Source organism: Thalassophryne amazonica, chromosome 1 (genome assembly GCF_902500255.1).
Source record: "Thalassophryne amazonica chromosome 1, fThaAma1.1, whole genome shotgun sequence".
Classification (NCBI taxonomy): Eukaryota; Metazoa; Chordata; class Actinopteri; order Batrachoidiformes; family Batrachoididae; genus Thalassophryne; species Thalassophryne amazonica.
In genome coordinates this window covers 19,441,127-19,460,760 of record NC_047103.1, presented here as the reverse complement: position 1 = coordinate 19,460,760, position 19,634 = coordinate 19,441,127, and the positions used below count along the sequence as shown (strand labels likewise).

Sequence of the window (19,634 nt, the reverse complement as noted above, 5' to 3'; positions counted from 1 at the left end):
GATAAATATGATAAATACATTTCTACAAAGGATTTTCAAAGCTCAGCATCTTCAACCACCGTGTAGCTTGAAAGACGTAGTTCGGGGCAGTATTGCACACCAGTTTTAACCGGTCCTGATACCTCAGCCGCTAAATCCCATAACAGAAATATCAGAAGATCTGCTTGTCAACAGGCCAACACAAGCAACCCCCTCGAATCAGTAGAAAGCGGGGTTTGTGTGCTCAATCACACAGCGGCGGCAGTGGCGTCTGACAAACCTCAGTGCCTCTGGTGACACCTCACACTCCTGCACGTTGAGAAGCTGTAGCTCACAGCAGTTGGCGGCCAGAGCTTTGAGTCCTCTGCCCGTCACACTCTCACAGGCTCTGAGGCTCACTCGCCTGAGGCCTTGGCAGTACAGAGCCAGCTGCTCCAGGCCGCTGTCCGAGACCAGCGGGCACTTTCCCACATCCAGCGACTTCAGTTTGGGGCAGCTTCTGGCCAAGTGTCCCAGGCCGTGGTCTGTCAGCCCCTCGCAACCCCTCGCATTCAAATAACGCAGTCGAGGACAGTAACGAGCCACGTAGCGCATGCCCACATCTGTGATACGGGTGCAGTGGGCTACACTCAGGTAGCGCAGGCAACCCTCTAGGCGGGCTACTTCACGCAGGCCAAAATCACCTATCAAGCGGCAGTCACTGAGGCTAAGCTCCCTTATTGATGGGCAGTGGAGCGCCAGGTGGTGCAGGGCTTCATCTGTCAGTCTGGTGCAGCGCCGCAGATACAGGTGAGTCAGGCGCAGGCAGTGGGAAGCGATAGTTCGCAAGCCCTCATCCTCGAGAGAAAAACAGTCGGTCATGTCCAGATAGTGAATGGAGATCTGCTGGCCGTGCAGCGGCGACAGCTGGAGTGAGGCCTCTTGGGTCAGGCTGATGCACGTCACCTTGGAACAGCCTAGAGGAGCAGAAAGCAGTTATTGGAAATTATGCCCTTACAAAGGAATGTCCTGATGCAACGGCACAGGGGAAATGCAAAGCGCATGCACATGCTGAACTACACTTGCCAGCAAGTATACACGGGGTTCAAGCCCCATTTGTGGGTCACCTCCCGAGCTCCCGCAAGGCCCATGTGAGATTTAGGCCCCACAGGAGAATAGGTTTTCCAGTTCATTCAGGTTTTTGTTCATTTTTCTGTCATTGGACCATCTTTCAGGTTTATTGGACTTAATCAGCTTAATAGCATAAATGTGTGAGTGTCCATCGAATGTATGTGCAGGCTGTGGTGAAAATGGCAGCTTTTCTAGGCTGCAGTATCGCAGTTATGGGGGAGGGGGGGTAAATAAATATAGGACGCAATGCTAAAGTACCCTTAGCTGTATGAGCATTTAATCAATGAAAGAGTGTTTAGAAAGAATGTGACCTTTTGGCCCCTTAGAACAGGTCAAGGTGAGCCATATTTGAAGAACAAGGTCCATGTCCCAAGAATGTTCACTGTGAATTTGAAGACCTTGGCAGCAACAGGACTGGACTTATGCTGAGCACAGTCAGATGGACAGACAAAAGTCTTTGCAATACCCAATGGCTATATTTTGAGCTTGGGTAATAAAAATCGGAACGAAAACGGTAAAACAGCAGTGTTTACAACCGGTGTGAATTTTGACTATATCGGCCAACCAGTAGACTTGTCTTCACCATCATCAGTCTGTGTGGCAGCGAATCATCTGAAAAATGGGAGAACGTATGCTGGTTTGTTTTACAATGGAGATTTTCGTTTTAATTGTCAAGCTTCATTTTTATTCCATCTTATGTAAGTGTTTTTTCCAAAGATTTAAGTTACTTGAGAAAAGCTTTTGGATCTGCATCAAACTGCTGACCTCTCCAGGGTGTACCCCACCTGAGGTCCTATGACTGCTGGGATAGGCCCCGGCCCCCGTGAGCCTTAATTGGAGTAAGCGGCTGAAGTTGTTTGTGTGTGTGAGTGAGTGAGTGAGAGAGAGAGAGAGAGAGAGAGAGAGAGAGAGAGAGAGAGAGAGAGAGAGAAGGTTTTGTATTCTTTGTATTTATGGAAATTTTGCACAACAAATGTTCTCAAACTACCTCTGTACTACATAAGGTATGTTGTAGTACTACACCTAAATTCTGCCTGAAGAAGGGGTGCACGAGTGGGCCCATTATTTCATTCACTGTAATGTCCGCTCCTCCAAATATTTAAATGAAATATCTTATTTCATCACAAAAAAAAAAATAATTAAAAAATCACAATAACTTATCAGTGCCAGAACTGTGCACAACTCTCGTACTGATGTTATTGTCATGTGACTACTACCAACACATACTAATGACATCATCATAGGTGAGGCGTGGAAGTGACAAGGAAAGCGTCGTGAAAAGGTTGTGGGGTTTTTTTGCTTTTTTTATTAATTTAATCTTTGGTGCGTGTTGAACCAACTTTCATTAAAAAAAAGGGTTGGGCGGATGCTCAAGGGGGGCATTCCAACACGCGGGTATGGTAATACATTTAAGAGTATACAGACAACCTGCCATGCAGTTCCCATATCACTGCTTTGCCACTTCACAAAACTACTCATATATAGAAATTTTAAGAAAAGTAACATACCGTGATACAGTTGTGCGCATACATTTACATGCCCTGGCATAATGTTTTTGTTTTTTTTTTTACTTTTTTCAGAGAATATGAATGATAACACACCCAAAAAAATTCACTCATGGTTAGTGGTTGGGTGAAGCCATTTTGTCAAACAACTATGTTTACCTCTTTTTAAATCATAATATCAACAGAAACTACCCAAATGACCCTGATCTAAAGTTTACATACTCCATTCTTCATGCAGTGTATTGCCCCATTTAACATCAATGACAGCTTGGAGTCTTTTGTGGTAGTTGTAGACAAGACTCTTTACTTTCTCTGATGGTCAAGCTGTCCATTTTCTTGGCAAAAAGCCTCCAGTTCCTGTAAATTCCTGGGCTGTCTTGCATGAACTGCATGTTTGAGATCTCTGAGTAGTTCAATGATATTGAGGTCAGGAGACTGAGATGGCCACTCCGGAGCCTTTACTTTATTCTGCTGTAGCCAATGACAGGTCGACTTGGCCTTGCATTTTGGATCTTTGTCATGTTGCAACATCCAAGTACATCCCATTCGCAGCTTTCCGGGCTTATGAGTGCAAATTTCCTTCAGTATTTCTAATACATGCTGCATTCATCCTGCCATCAATTTTGACCAAGTTTCCCGTGCCTTTGTAGCTCACGCATCCCAAAAACATCAGCAATCCATCTCTGTGTATATCTTTCATCATAGGCCTTGTTGACTCCTCTCCAATATAAAGTTTGTGGTTGTGGCCAAAAAGTTAAATTTTGATCCCATCACGCCAAATGACTTTGTTCTCTGAGCTCTTTGCCATATTGCAAGTGGGATACTTTGTGGCATTTGCATAGTAATGGTTTTCTTTGGCAACTTGACCATGCAGCCCATTTTTTTTAAAATTGCCTCCTTATTGTGCATCCTGAATAAGCCACACCACTTTGCTTCAGAGAGGTCCCGTGTTTCAGCTGAAGTAACGTTGGTTTTTTCTTTGCATCCTGAACATTTTCCTGGCAGCTGTTGCTGAAATTTCTGTTGGTCTACCTGACTGTGGTTTGTGGTTTGGTTTCCCTCATTTTCCATTTCTGATTAGAATATGAAAACTGCTGTTTGGCATTCAAAGGTCCTTGGATATCTTTTTATATCCCTGTCCTGTTTTATACAGTTCAATTACCTTTTCAATTACCTTTCCTATTTTGCTTTCGCCATGACTCACAACCAGAAACATAAGTGCAGCACTGGATGAAAGATACAAGGGTCTGTCAGGAGGACAGAAACTCACTGACCTTTTACACACACACACACACACACACACACACACACACACACACACACACACACACACACACACACACACACACACACACACACACACACACACACACCACACACACACAGATCACAAGCAAACACATCACAGGTGAGGATGGTTACCTTTAGTAGCCATTCAGCCTGTTTGTGTCAACTTGTATGCATGTTATCAGGCCAAAATCACCTTTTGTAACCAACACTTTTGATCAGGGCCATTTGGTTATTTTCTGTTGTCATTATGATTTAAAAAAGTTAAAAGTTGTTAAATGGCTTCACACAACCATTAACAATGAGTGAAAAAAGAGTTCATATCATTCATATTCTCTGAAAAATGGCAAAAAAAAAAAAAATCAAAATTCTGCCAGGGTATGTAAACTTATGTCCACAACTGTATAAAGTGTTGCTGTTCCTGCTTCAAATTATACATGATATAAATCTGCAGCCATACTATCCAGCCCTACATAATATTAAAGTAAGAAGAAAATCCTCTCGGGTTATTAGTTGGGTAAATGAATAACAATAATGCATGGAGTGTTTGTGTAGTTATTAAAGAAAAAATACATTTTTGAGGTTTCTGTGCATTTGAATTACAAAAACATGGCCAAATGTCTTTATTCTGGGTGTTTCAAAGCAAAGCTGCAGGTTTTAAAGGCTATTTTTACAACATAGGGCTTCCTTCCTTGTGCTAATGGTGCAGACTTTGCTCTGCCATCAGAGTTCTGTCCAAGTCCATGTTATTTGTGTCACTTCCTTAATGAAAGCAACAGACCGGCCTTCTTACTCATATTGAGGCAGGTTTGACTTTCTGCTAGAGAAATCCTTTCCTCTCCCTCATGGGACCTAAAGGTTGGCAGAGCTTCGACTGCTCCTTTAATGTTTTTACCGGTCTTAAAGTCAGAGGATGGGCTGAGAAGAGGAATTAACTCGAGAGGTGAGTCTGCTCATGTGTGAAGTAAGGTTTAATAAAAGTGAGCGAAGATAAGACTGGTTGATTTTCATAGAATAGCCTCGCTACTACATACTTCCCTGACATAAAAGAAAATGATGCAATGCAATCAGTGGCGGCTTTAGTGGCCCCCAAACCTCGGTTTCAGAAATGAAAAAAAATTTACAGGGAAGCTCATTTCAAGCCACATGTTCCTTCGAGAGCACCTGCTCCTATTTTCATGTTGCATGTGACGATAAGATTGGTTTCCTGCAACAATCTATGCCCAGCAGGTAGAATACTTGTTGAAAGTATATTACTTATTACTTTTTTATTGTTTATTATTGTGTAAAATGTACTTTCACACATACGCAGCTTTCATTAGAGCACCCCCTCTCTTTCTCTTTGGTTCAGTTCAAAGACATAAATGGCACAAAAAACACAGCATAATGCATCCTCTTCTTGTTTGCACATTTTATTTTCACCAGCCTGATGGATAAGTGTGCTTTATGGTGATTTTTAAATTGTTACTCTGAAATTAAAGTTGCATGTTGGCAACAGGCACTTGCATGAGGACAGGTTTTTCAGACATGTCTCCGAGGCTCCTGGTTCCTAACCGGGGGTCTCGTCGTGGGGTGCCAAGACGAAAGGGGGGATATGAGGTTATGTCTGCTTTGATGTTAATAAAGTTACAAGTGCATGTGTTATACAGAGCACAACACTCACTGGCCAGTTGAAACGAATTAAAAAGGTAATTGTTTTGTGTATGTAGAGCGACCTCTTGGGTTTATACTTTGAAAATAAAAGCCTTGGTTGAAAACTGGAATGCTACTGTGAAGCAGGCAGTAAGTAATTGCGCCACAGACCTCTAAAACCAGAGGCAAAAATAAAGCGCAGAATTTTCCTGCTGTTTTGCCGCAATGTTCAGATCAGCCTTACACAGGCAGGTTCATGACATGGAGATTCTCAGGGAATACACATTAGAACATCAAAGTACAATGAAACGAAATTGAAAACCATAATTAAAAACAATAAAAGTTAAGACCAAGAGAAAAATACAAAACTGAATTCCTCGAGTCAGCACCGTATTATCTGCTGGCTTTTGCATCATGAGAGAACGACAGGTATGACAACTGGTTATGTGGTGCATGTCTCTGTGCATGAACTAATATGTTGGTATGTCAGTGTTGAGGTCCCAGCAGCTGAGAAGGCCAGAGGATGAACACAGTTCATCTCATAGTGATAGACATACGGCTACTTTGCATTGGGCTGAGGCACAGGTTGTCTCTCTGGGGTGTTGCTATCTAGGACCAAGGTAGTTCCATAGGTTAACAGGAGAACTTGGCACGAGTTAGGGTGGGGTAGGGATAGGTGTAGCCTCAAGCCCAGTTCACACCTGGGACTATATTCGCGTGTCAATGTGCAGCACCTGCGCATGCTCCCAGACCCGACCTTCCTCCATGGGTTAACAAGTAGGGAACACCAAGACGAAGATGGTCACAGTGTCCAGGTGCAATGACGATACATCCGTCTGCCAGCACCTGTTGGGATACGGAAAAAAATCACGTGGTCGAGGAGGATGAAGGGTGCTGGCGGCTCAATTGCTTCTCCTTAGGAGCTGTGGCGGACAAACCGCTGTTCTTTCTCAAATGCTTTGATGCGTTTTGTGCAGAAACCTTTCCTTGCAAGAGAAACCTTTCTTCTGACATCACCATCTAAACAGCCACGTGCCAGTTGCCAGTGCTTCCCGTGTCTCTTAATATCTGGACGGATATTTCAGGGAGTTTTTAAAGTGGAAATTCCACGGTAAACAAAATCGTCTTCCCATCACATACAAGTGATCGTGTCTTGGATTTGTCCTATTCGTAATTGGGCCTTCTTGAGGCGAAAACGCCAGCTAATCCATCTTATTAACCAAACTCAACGAATTACACCTTTTTGTGGTTATTTGTTGTGATAGTTGCTTTGTTCAAATACTTACAAATGTATTTCAATGTGTGTTTCTGTGCCATAAATGTCTGCATAATTGTGACAATGTTCTTTTAACAATCCTGGCTTTGTGCTGTTGCTAATGCCAGCTGATGCTTTAAACTGCATGGGTTCTGTATAGTGCATCCAGGTATCTCTGGGTTGACACACATGCACAACGCACTATAACCTTAACCATGATATGTGTCATTGGTGTAGTTTGAAGAGTTCAGATGCAAACCCCAGTTTCTCCCAAAACCATAATTTTAGTTGAGTCCAACATTACTTGGCTGTCAAGGGGACCATCAGTGGTGCAAATATGAAAGAATTGAACAAACTGTTTTAATTTATGATGAAAATCTGTGCATTCTGAATATGGTTTCCTTTAAATCTCCATTTTCAACTGCATTTTCTCCATTTAAAAAAAAAATACTTATTGGGGTTTTGCGTTTGAACTCTTCATTTCATGTTATACCCCCAAAAACACCAATGACTAATTTGGTGACTAAATCTCTTGCGCCCAGCTTTGCGTTCAGATGACACACCGTGGTAAACAGCACTTGGACCATGTGCCATAGATCGTTGGGACAGAGCCCATAGCATTAAAAACCTGGAGGGGAGGAATCATTTATCTGTCCTTTCATTTACTCTCTGCACTTTACATGAAGTCTTGGAATTCTGTTTACCTGAGAGATTCAGATGCTCCAGGCTGGGACAACGGGACACCACCTCAAACACAGCCTCATTAGAGATGTTATAACAGCCAGCGACCTCCAGGCGACGTAGCTCAGGACAGCACTGAGCCACCACATGCAGCCCTCAGGTCTGTGAGCCTTTTGCAACCACTGACCACCATCGTCTCCAGGGTCAAGCACACATTTGGGGTGTCCTGGCCACAGTCGGTGGGTCAGGACCCTATGGCACGGTCGGCATGAAGGAGCTCTCCTGTTAGCCGAATGGTGCTCCACAGTCTTGGGTCCCATGCCAGATTGTACCAGCGGCGACATACTCGTGCACAGCGGCACAACTGATTGGTGGGTAGATGGGAGAAGATCTGCAGAAGTGTTGGTCAGGGAGGATGTCAATCAGGGCCAGGGTGGTGGCTTTTGGATGGTCTGGAGCGTGTGTGAGAGCCTGGCTGAGGGTGAACCACGGCTACAGTCTCAGCAGGGGCGGAGGAGGAAGATGAGGAGTTGGTTTCATGTGCCGTTACTGGAAAGCGCAGGTGAAGAAAGAGAGGAGGACTTGGATGGTAGGATCAGGCCAGGGCTGGGGGTGCTCGCGTCCGTGTGCTGGCGTCCAGACCTGAATGAAAAGGGGAAAATGCAGAAAAAAGGATAATGAGTGGAACAAATTGGTACAGGAAAGTTGGTTATTCTTCCCTTTTCCCCTTTGTCTGCAGATTTTTACAGTTTGTTGCGGTTCCTGAACAAGAGCAATCTGAAATTTCTGATGTTTGCCAAGGACTCAAAATCACAGATATGTGATTCACATCATGACCCGGACTTTACCTGGATCCAGATTCCACAACACAATACAATAATTGCACACTGATCCAGAATGAACTGACTGATCAAGATGTTGCAATCTGAAGTGAAACAAAATAGTGTCTTCCTGATCTTCAATTTACATCGTGATGTCATATCCATGACTTAATCTTTAAAAGTCTACAAAGTGAAATCCTGATCCAGATTGCAGACCCCAATCCAGATCACCTCCAATATTTAATGGATTCTTCCAAGGCCTATCACCAATGTGTGATGAAAATTTGGTGAAAATCAGTTAAGTAGTTTTGACATAATCCTTAAAATCCGACAAAGTGAAGCGTACAAATTGAAATACTGATCTCTGAGAATCTGTGAAGTAGCTTTGGCCGTAATCCTATACAAAGTGAAATCTTGATCCCAGATCTGGATCACCTCCAAAATTTAAGTCTTCCATGACCTAATATCTACCTGTGGTTTAAAAAAAAATCATCAAAATTCATGCAGTAGTTTTGGTGTAATTCTGCTTACAGACAGACAAATAAATAAATGCAGATGATTTCATTACGTCCTTGGCAGACTTATTAACCTGCCCCTATTTATCAAAGAATAGAGCCTAGTTGAAATGCACTTGGAGCAATTTATGGTCCAATACCTTCCTCCAGGACACTTTGACTCTCAGACTGTGATTAATCAGAGACAGAACTGTCAACCCTTTGCTCAAGGCGCACTCAATCAGCCGCTCCCTCAGTCTGCTCAATAACCGCTCCCTCAGCTGACCCTTAGAATTCTTCTGTTAGTGATTTCACTGAATTCTTCCTCGCAATCCAGAGCCGTCCTTATCAGTGAAACAACTGGCTGCAAAAAAAAAAAAACAGCTTCACATATTTAAAAGACGGACAGCGCAGACTTACATTATACGCTCTATTGATTCTCCATTTGGACAACCTTCACTGACCAAATGCTGTTTCCTTCTGAAGGCTGTTTAGCAGCACGCACGCTTTACCGCTGCTGTTTCCAATCACTGAGTTGAATTTCTGATATTACTCTCGTTGTTGTGGCAGTAGAAATGACCTGATGTTACACTGTGTTTGCCAGTTATCCATGGGAATAAGAAAAAAACAGACGAACGGCCAACAAAAGTGGTCAAGAAACACAGGATTCATTGTGACACTGCCACAGTTGCACCAGCTTCCATCATCAGCAGAGAGCAGTTTCCATGGATCTCGTTATCATGTTTTGAAATGTTTGGGGGGGAAAAAGTGTGTCACATTTATCTTCCAGACGCTTGGGCAGCCGTAACAGGGCCTCTTCATTAGATGAACTGTGTGACTTCAAAGCGAGCAGCTGAAGAGTTTTGTGCTGGGACCGATAATGCACGGGTCGCCCCGTGTAAACATTGAGGACGACGTGACAGATGTGTGCTGACTGCCATCACGTCACACAGCACGCCTGTAAAATGGTGGTTGGATCCCATAAGAGTGGCGTGATAACGTGAAACTCGCCATATTCCACACATCTGATTCCAAGGGCGACCGCGTCACGCTGGGACAGTAAGTGGTCTGATAGGTCAGCCAGTTTTCAAGAGGTTTGGTTAAGTTGATCTGTATCGCTAAAAGGATTTCAAGAGAGGAGGATGATGTCACTCACAGCTGTCCACCCACAGTAGACCGCTTTAAACCAAGAAATTTAATGTAACCATGCTTCACATTCCTGTTTTTTACTTGAGAAAACAACATGTATTTTCATGCTTTGTCTTCTACACAGTACAAGATGTGGAAACTACTATTCTTACATTTACATTTGGTGGATTTTCTGAAGATGGAAGACCCGTCCAAACTCAGTTACCACCAATGGAAATGAGGTAGATGTTATGGACTACTACAAGTACATGGGTGTAAACATAAACAACAAACTGGACTGGTCTGTAAACACAGATGTTGTGTATAAGAAAGGTCAGAACTGACTGTTCTTCCTCAGGAGGCTCAGATCTTTCAATGTCTGTAGAAATATGTTGCAGATCTTTTACCACTCGGTGGTTTTCAGCATCATCTTCTATGCTGTAGTGTGCTGGGGCAGCAGGCTGAAGGCAGCTGACACAAACTGATGCAACATGCTCATCAGGAGAGCTGGTTCTGTCCTGGGGGTTGAGCTAGAGTCTGCGGTGGAGGTGTCAAAGAGGAGGATGTTGAAGAAACTGCTCAGCATCGGGGACAGCACATCTGACCCCCCTGCATGCCACACTGCTGTCCTATCAGAGCACCTTCAGCCACAGACTGAGACCACTGAGGTGCACCACAGACACCACAGGAGGTCTTTCCTACCTGCAGCAATCAGACTGTATAATCCCCCCACCCCCTCATTAATACATAATGAACAAAGTTATTCAGTTACTCAGAGTTATGTGAAAAATTATTGAACAATTTGTGTAAATGTCATGATGTGTTTAAACATAGGCAAGATGCATTCCGAAAGTCATACTTGCATCATTTGTGGCACATTCCTAACATTCCTAATATGACAACGCATATGAATAGGTTTCTTAATAATGCCTGTTGGTGCGTGATATTTATGATTTTCATGGAGCATGTTTTGGGCTGTCAAAAAAAAATCTTATGAATGTCATGCACCACCATCATTTTGCCTCATGTTGTGGATGTTGCAACTGAGTGTGTTGATCCATCTTGATTAGTTTTGATCCTTAATAAAGCGTGGCAGTGTTCTTCTCTGACTTGCACACAATTAAACCCAGCTGCACCGCATTCACTTTCATTGCTGCAATATGCCGAAGAAGCACGCTCCTGCAGGTGTTCCACCTGCTGCATGTGCCTGATGTTTGGGAAAATGAGCGAGAGGAGAGCCATATGAAGCCACACATCTGGCTCTCTCAGTCTCCTCCTCCTCTCTGCACCACTCCATGGCACAGAGCCCAAATAAGCATGTACACACAAAGTTCTTCTGCTGTGGATTTTGAGGAGCAAACTGGAGTGATCTGAACTGTTCAGCAACTGACGGTTGGATGAATATGAGTGTGTGTATGGAGACAATTCGCTTCATTCACAAGCTGACATAACGTCACGATGCGCTGTTACTTGCAATAGCACGCAACAGCGCAGAACATTCTTGACCGTCTGCGTAATGGTTCCTGATAATTCTCCAGCAACACGTGTCATTAATCATAATGCATGGTAACAGCAGTTCCTGAGGACACCTGACGCCTCTGCCTCAAATCATCACATTCATGATCCGCGGCCAAGAATGTATACTTTGTGGCATTCCTGACTTGCCATCTTTGTGTCACATTGTTCACTGTTACTATCACTGTTTTGGTACTCTGGCAAAATAATTTCCTTCGAGAGAAATAAAGTTGATCTTATTCTTATTCTTACCTAGGTTTGACACTGAGCTCCCCTTTCCTCCCCTTAAAACAGACACAGATCTGGAGTGAGCTGTTGTAGATGAACCACAAAGTAATGAAATAAGACTCATCAACACTGCATCTTAATAAGTGACTGTATGATGTAGGCTAATATGATTGTTGTTGTTCTTTCGGCTGCCTTCGGTTGTTCAGAGTCACCACAGCGTGTCCAGTACCGATACACATTGGGATATGGTGCAAATTTTACGCCGGATGCCTTTCCTGATGCATCTCCAATTCTACATGGCCAAACTCACACAGACCATGGTCTTCCAAAGTGGTCCTCCAGCCAAGTACAAATCAGGCCCTAGTCTGGGATCTGATGGGATCAGGTGGCACAGCTGCGCATCATGTAGGCTAACATGGTATAGTTGAAAAACAGTCCCGTAGCGTGAACCATCTTAAGCAGTCGTGCTTCTGGACCAGCAATCATCTGTTTCTGCACAATATATCAACATTTAGTTGATGAATGGATAGCGTCCTGCTTGTCATGTGGCTCTGTATGCTGGGACAGACAGTTCATCAGGGCCTGTGTCCCTGATCACATATACATCAGTTTTCCAGACCTCCGATCAGTCTGCCTCACGGCATCCCTCTGATGAAACTTACAGATGAGGTACAGAATACATCTTGGCAACATAATTCTGTTAGATTTTAAACTGAGCTACTGTCATGTATATAATGGCATAATGGGCCTGTTTTAAATACGGCACCACTGAGAACTCCTCTCTCACATAATCAAAGCTGACAAATTTAGCAGTATGTAAATGCATCATGATTAGTTGCCAGCTGGACTTCTTTCCACTTTTATTCCATGTATTTGCTGTATTAACACAAAAACATGTTTTTATCCCTAAACTCAGTCTTAAATTTGAGATACCTCTTACCATAAAATATTTTAAAAAAGAAAGAATGAGTTAAGATCTGATTGGACTTGTCACTTGACACACAGTAAAACACCCACACTCAAAGTAACCACAACACTGCCAGATGATTGTGACCAACTTGCAGATTCTTCAAAGTTCTGTTTGACCTCAATTGTGGTTTCATTCATCACATGCTTGCAGGTGGTAGAGGTATGATTATCATCTTGTTTAAATATGCATGAGATTTTGGATTTAACAGCAAAACAAACAGGAGGGATCATCTTCTAAAGGTTACCCAGCTTAGACAGGCCTGCATTATTCTCAAATAGCCCTCTTGTGTATTTTTGTAGCTTAATACAAAGGATAGAATGTCAGTGATCACTACAAACACCTCATCTACTCAGAATTTCACACAACTGTCCAAATATGTCAAGAAAAAAGTGGGGCTTTGGTTTTTTTTAATAAAGTATTATTATTCAAACAAATCATAAATATTACAAAATTCCTGAGTTTAGACATTGTGATTATGGGATTTATCCAACATTCAACCTACGGCCGAAGCAAAATATTTTGTGGTTTGAAGAGTGAGTGGGCTGATTTTTTTCCTTTCGAAGATTTTACAGAGAACATATACATGCACACACACACACACACACACACACATATATATACACACATATATATATATATATATATATATATATATATATATATATATATATATATATGTATATATATATATACACACACACACACACGTCGATGGAACTCTGATCAGAAAAATAAAAACTCTTGGGACATGGTTCAAATGTAAAGTCAGGGATGAATCATAAGACTGATCTCTGCCAAACTCACATTGGGGAGAAGATCACATTTTCCGCAGAGCCTTATGGAAGCATTACCACGACACGTTTCTTGAATCATTTAGCTTTGGTGGACGAACGAGGCACTGTGTCATTATCCAAATTCAAAGCGATGCACGCACACACAATGATCCACCACTGGCAAGAAACACCATCCAAATTGTGCAATTACATGTGTCAGAGATGAGAAGAGTGTTCCAAGTGCAGGGGAACATAGTGGTAATAATTAAAGTGCATCCAGCGCCTTCTCTCCAAGCTGAGCTTCCACACAGCTGGTGAGAAAGTTCAATGAATCCAGCTTCACAAGTGCTTATGTCTCGTTGGATTTGGGGGTTGCACCTGGGTGTCTTTCAGCCAAGCTCTGTCTGTGTTTTTGAGATAAGTGACACATCTGGTTATGACATTACAGCTGATAGAATCATTTAAATCTGCTCATCTATTGTGTGCAGCTATTCCACCCAAACCTGTCTCCAGAGTTTGATTAAAAAAAAAAAAAAAAAAAAAGTTTTTTAAATCTGTACAGGCGCTGCTTTTGACAAACAAATTGTGTGAGGTGAAATCAAGCACAATCAAAAACTCAGGAAAAGAAGGTGGAAATCCACACAAATGAAACTATGTAAAGCAGCTTTGTCTGCAGGATCAAATCCAGAACCATGTCCTGCAGACAAGGGTTCAAACCATCCAACTACAACCCCAATTCCAATGAAGTTGGGACGTTGTGTAAATGTAAATAAAACAGAATACAATGATTTGCAAATCCTCTTCAACCTATATTCAACTGAATACACCACAGAGAGATATTTAATGTCCAAACTGATAAACTTTATTGTTTTTGTGCGAATATTTGCCCATTTTGAAATTGATGCCTGCAACACGTTTCAAAAAAGTTGGGACAGTGGTATGTTTACCACTGTGTAACATCACCTTTCCTTCTAACAACACTCAATAAGCGTTTGGGAACTGAGGACACTAATTGTTGAAGCTTTGTAGGTGGAATTCTTTCCCATTCTTGCTTGATGTACGACTTCAGTTGTTCAACAGTCCGGGGTCTCTGTTGTCGTACTTTGCGCTTCATAATGTGCCACACATTTTCAATGGGCGACAGGTCTGGACTGCAGGCAGGCCAGTCTAGTACCCGCACTCTTTTACTACAAAGCCACGCTGTTGTAACATGTGCAGAATGTGGCTTGGCATTGTCTTGCTGAAATAAGCAGGGATGTCCCTGAAAAAAGTTTCTTAGATGGCAGCATGTGTTGCTCCAAAACCTGGATGTTCCTTTCAGCATTGATGGTGCCATCATAGATGTGTAAGTTGCCCATGCCATGGGCACTAACACACCCCCATACCATCACAGATGCTGGATGGTCTTTTTCTTCTTTTGTCCAGAGGACATGACGTCCATGATTTCCAAAAACAATGTGAAGCGTGGACTCATCAGACCACAGCACACTTTTCCACTTTGCATCTGTCCATTTCAAATGAACTCGGGCTCAGTTGGCGGTGACGTTTCTGGATGTTGTTTATGTATAACTTTCGCTTTGCATGGTACAGTTTTAACTTGCACTTGTAGATGTAGCGATGAACTGTGTTAACTGACGGTTTTCTGAAGTGTTCCTGAGCCCATGCGGTAAGATCCTTTACACAATGATGTCGGTTTTTAATGCAGTGCCGCCTGAGGGATCGAAGGTCACTGGCATTCAATGTTGGTTTTCAGCCTTGGCGCTTACATATAGAAAGTTCTCCAGATTCTCTGAATTTTCTGATTAAATTATGGACTGCAGATGATAGAACCCTAAATTCCTTGCAATTGAATGTTCAGAAACATTGTTCTTAAACTGTTGGACTATTTTTTCACACATTTACTATTTGTTCACAAAGTGGTGATCCTCACTCCTTGTGAATGGCTGAGACTTTTGGGATACTCCTTTTATACCCAATTATGAGTGTTCTCAGTTCCAAAACACTTATTTTGAAACATCTTGCAGGCATCCATTTCAAAATGAGCAAATATTTGCACAAACACAATGAAGTTTATCAGTTTGAACATCAAATATCTTGCCTTTGTGGTATATTCAATTGAATACAGGTTGAAGAAAATTTGCAAATCATTGTATTCTGTTTTTATTAACATTTTACACAATGTCCCAACTTCATTGGAATTTGGGTTGTAGATGCTCATGGACTTGATGCTCATCTTCCCAGGGTTTTAATTTTAATTATTAAAAGGTTGGTTTTTAGGGTTTGGCAAAACTGTTAATGATTATGGAGGGACAGATATGAGACCAGCATGGTAGAGGGATATTTTTGAAAGGATTAAGCACCGGATTATTAGTGTGGGTCTCTCTCTCTCTCTCTCTCTCTCTCTCTCTCTCTCTCTCTCTCTCTCTCTATATATATATATATATATAGTGCACACATGAGGTACACAGAAACTTAACATATCGTTTGAGTGCAGAGTGTAGCGGCTTACCGATTGCTGAGGTAAACTGCACAAATAGGCTGGAACCAGTCCAATAAGAGTCTTGTAAACCAGAGTCATCCAATGTGTATATCACCTTACAGTCAAAGGGGGCATGCCAGCTTTGGCATAGAATTCACAGTGGTGTGTGGGATGGCAACAGCCAGTGGTGAATCTTAAAGCACTATGATACAGTGGGGTCAGGGACTGTAGACAACTGGTTCTCTTATCGTGCCCCTGTTCTGTGGAATGATCTCCGTGCATCAATAAAACTGGCAAATTCTGTGGAGACTTTCAAGTCCAGACTTAAGACGCACTGATTTTCCCTTTCATATGGCTAGCATACTGGCATAGTATAGTTTCTACACTTTTTACTCTTTTACTTCATTTTATTAGTAAACTGAGCGTGCCACAGCCCCAACTTTACCTATATTCTGGGTCTTTTAGTGAAGCTTAGGGCTAGTGGCCGGCAATCACCTTATTAGTATTTCCTGTTTTTCTTGTTGTTTAATGCTGACAAATTACACTGTATTTCTTGTCTTTCTGATGCCTGATTCTGTTTGTCTTTCTGTTTAAGGTGCAGCTCCATCCAGAGATGGGTGTGGTATTTGTGCTGGAGACCCTCCTATCCTGTGCACTAACAGCATTTCCTGTATAATCGTTTTGTGAATTGTTCTGTAATTTATGTCTGTAGCATGGCCCAAGCAGAATGTCACCCCTTTGAGTCTGGTCTGCTTGAGGTTTCTTCCTCAGAGGGAGTTTTTCCTTACCATTGCTGCTCTGGGGGTTAGTAAGGTTAGACCTTACTTGTATGAAGCGCCTTGAGGCAACTCTGTTGTGATGTGGCGCTATATAAATGAAATAAAACTGAAATAGAAATTGGTGAACTGCACCTGTATGTGACATTGCCATAGTCCAGTAAAGACAGGAAGGTAGCAGTTATCAGGAGCATCCGGGCACTTAAGGGGAAACATGACTTATTTCAAAAAAGAAAGCTGAGCTTCACCCTTTTGGTGGCTTAGTGGTTAGCACTGTTGCCTCACAGCAAGAAGGTCATGGGTTCGATTCCCACCAGTGGCCTTTCTATGTGGAGTTTGCATGTTCTCCGCGTGTTTGTGTGGGTTCTCTCCGGGTGCTCCGGCCTCCTTCCACATCCAAAAGACACGCAGGATAGGCAGATTGGATACTTTAAATTGTCTGTAGGTGTGGTGCTGGTGTGAATGTGTTTGTTTGTCTATTAGTGAAGGAGCATTAGGTAAAATTTGCACTCAACATGGAACAAATTCATAACAAGCTGAAAATTTCAGAATATGTTAACATACTAAAAGTCCCCAAGAATCCACCCCGAGGCTTTTGCGCAATTCAAGATGGCGCCCGAGAACGTCGCCCACGTGAGATTTTCTCCTTTATGAGCCTAAAATCATGATAGAATTAAAAGTAATGTGTAAACACATTATCGCCGCAGCAGAGAAGAAGCACTCCCGACCTCGCTTTCCATAATCATTTCCAATGGATTACTCGGTCCTGGAACTCCGCCGCAAGTTTTCCTTCCTTCCTTCTCCATCAAGTGGTGGTACGAAAATAGGATTAGCCTCTTCTCTATCAGGCTAAAAACTTAGTCAGGTAATGCAAAACTTTAATCGACTGAGTCGCCTGAGTTTAGTCCACTAAACAAAATTAAACTGCTTTATGAAACTGGGCACTGATTAAAAAAAGTTAGCAATGAAGCCTTTGAATGTTCAACTCTTCTTTACAGCTGTGTTGGATAACAGAAATCCCCTTTTTTTCCACAAATTACTGAATATTTGTATCAACGGGGTAGTTGTAGCATAGCACTAAATCAACTCATAATATAACTTTCTGAACTTTAAAGTTGCACAGTGTTGTTATGAGTGCATTTGCACATTTTCTTGTTGCTTACATCATACATAGATGGTCGTAATATTAAATTATAGGGCTTTGTCAGCCCCTGTTGGTACTTATACGGTAATTGTTAACTGAAGATTCACTGCTCTGTTCAAAGCCCTTGGAAGTTCCAAGATTCTGAGCTCTAGTTCGGAGAAACATGCCTTTTGTGCTGACAGCTCAGAAATCCATGAGGAATTGAGCAACCCAAGGTACGAGTTGATGTCACAGCCATGGCAGCCATTTTGCGATAAGTGAGACAACATGTTACTAATGTTGAAATTCCATCTTTAAAATTACTTTCTAACAAGCCATTACTGCTATATGTAATATACATTTATGTACAATTAGTTAAGTTACCAGCACTACACATCAGCAAAAAACATCTTTGATGATTTCATTTAGCCCATAACATAATGTTAACCTAGCTCTACTGCGATAGTAGTTGATCCGTATTTGTCTGCGAGGTAATCTCATGAATGCACTTTTCCGTAAGTAGGGGATTTTTTATATTGGATCTTTCCGAGCTTCCGAGGAAAGCACAACACCCACCTTTGTTCGTTGTTCAGTAAAAATGTTGATGTTTGGCTAAGAGTAAACAATTTTCATCTTTGCCTTAGCTATCTTGTCAAAGTGTCTGCCAACGTATTTGATGTTTTAAGCTAATTCCGAAGCTAATTTCTGTGACTGGTTCAGGGTTTATATAAATTGGCATGTTACATGTTTTAATAATGGGTCTAGCACACCATATTTACTTATATGTTATTGTGTCACTAATGTGTTGATTACACAGTAGCCTGCTAGCATTTTGCTGCTAATTTAAGCACATGGTACTTTTTGTAGTTGGCGTATTAGCTGTCTCATTCGATCACGTTTTTTTTTATATTCTAAATGAGAGGAATCGATTACTGACAAGTTTTATAATATGGCTAGAGTTGTAAAAAGGTGATCTTATCCATTAAGAAAGCATTGGTGATGGGTTTAATCATAACATTTGTGAAACTGTAATTTTTTTTTTTTTTGCAGCCCAGTAAAAATCCAATTGTGTCAGACTGATGAAGCAAGTTTATAATAATAGATTTATAGATATAATAAAATAATAGAATAAAATCTTTTTATTAAATAATAATAAAATTAATAAATATAAAATAATAGATTTAATAATAGATTTATAATTGATAGATTTAAATCTTCCAAATAGATAGAAAGGTACTTTGCACAAATTTATTTTCAGTGTTGGTTGAGTTGTTTTTCTTAGTCACCCTTTCATATAACATAACACCACGTTAATTTCCCTTCAGAATGTTGTCAGTTGTGCTTTCCTTTCCTTCAAATAGCTCCGCCCCTGAGAAACCCTAGCAGCTGATAGGATGACACCCTCTGTATAATCAACACACAATCCTTGTTAATGTCAAACCCTGGAGTTGGTTTTAAAAGATCACTTATTGTAGAAACCGTGTAGAGGACACTTCAGACTAGAAATATGGTGAGTTTTCAGTTTGCTCAAACTATGAGGTTGTTTTCTTTTTGTAAGTGTTCTATATTTTAAATTATGTACATACATCTTAAGTTTGATTGTATGTTATCATGGGTTCTTTTGTATTTTGTTCAATTGGGTTATATAGTTTTGTATTGTATTCATTTAATTTGTGTGTGTTTTAATTATGATATGTGCAGTGGTTGATGTTAAAGCACTTTGAATTCCATTGTTTTGTATTTAAAAGTGGACAATAATTAAAGCATTTTTCTTCTTCTTAGAGTTTTTTTTGGGGGGGGGCACGTGTATATAAATCTATATTTTATAGTTTTATTTCTTTACAAAAAGAGGACTGTACCTCCACTACATGTGATATA

The 19,634-nt window shown here is 41.5% G+C and overlaps 1 pseudogene; it reads right to left on the bottom strand.

Annotated features, from left to right (window-relative positions):
- Nucleotides 1–5: 5 nt before the first annotated feature.
- LOC117521154 lies at nt 6–18,024 on the bottom strand (annotated as a pseudogene).
- Nucleotides 18,025–19,634: the final 1,610 nt, after the last annotated feature.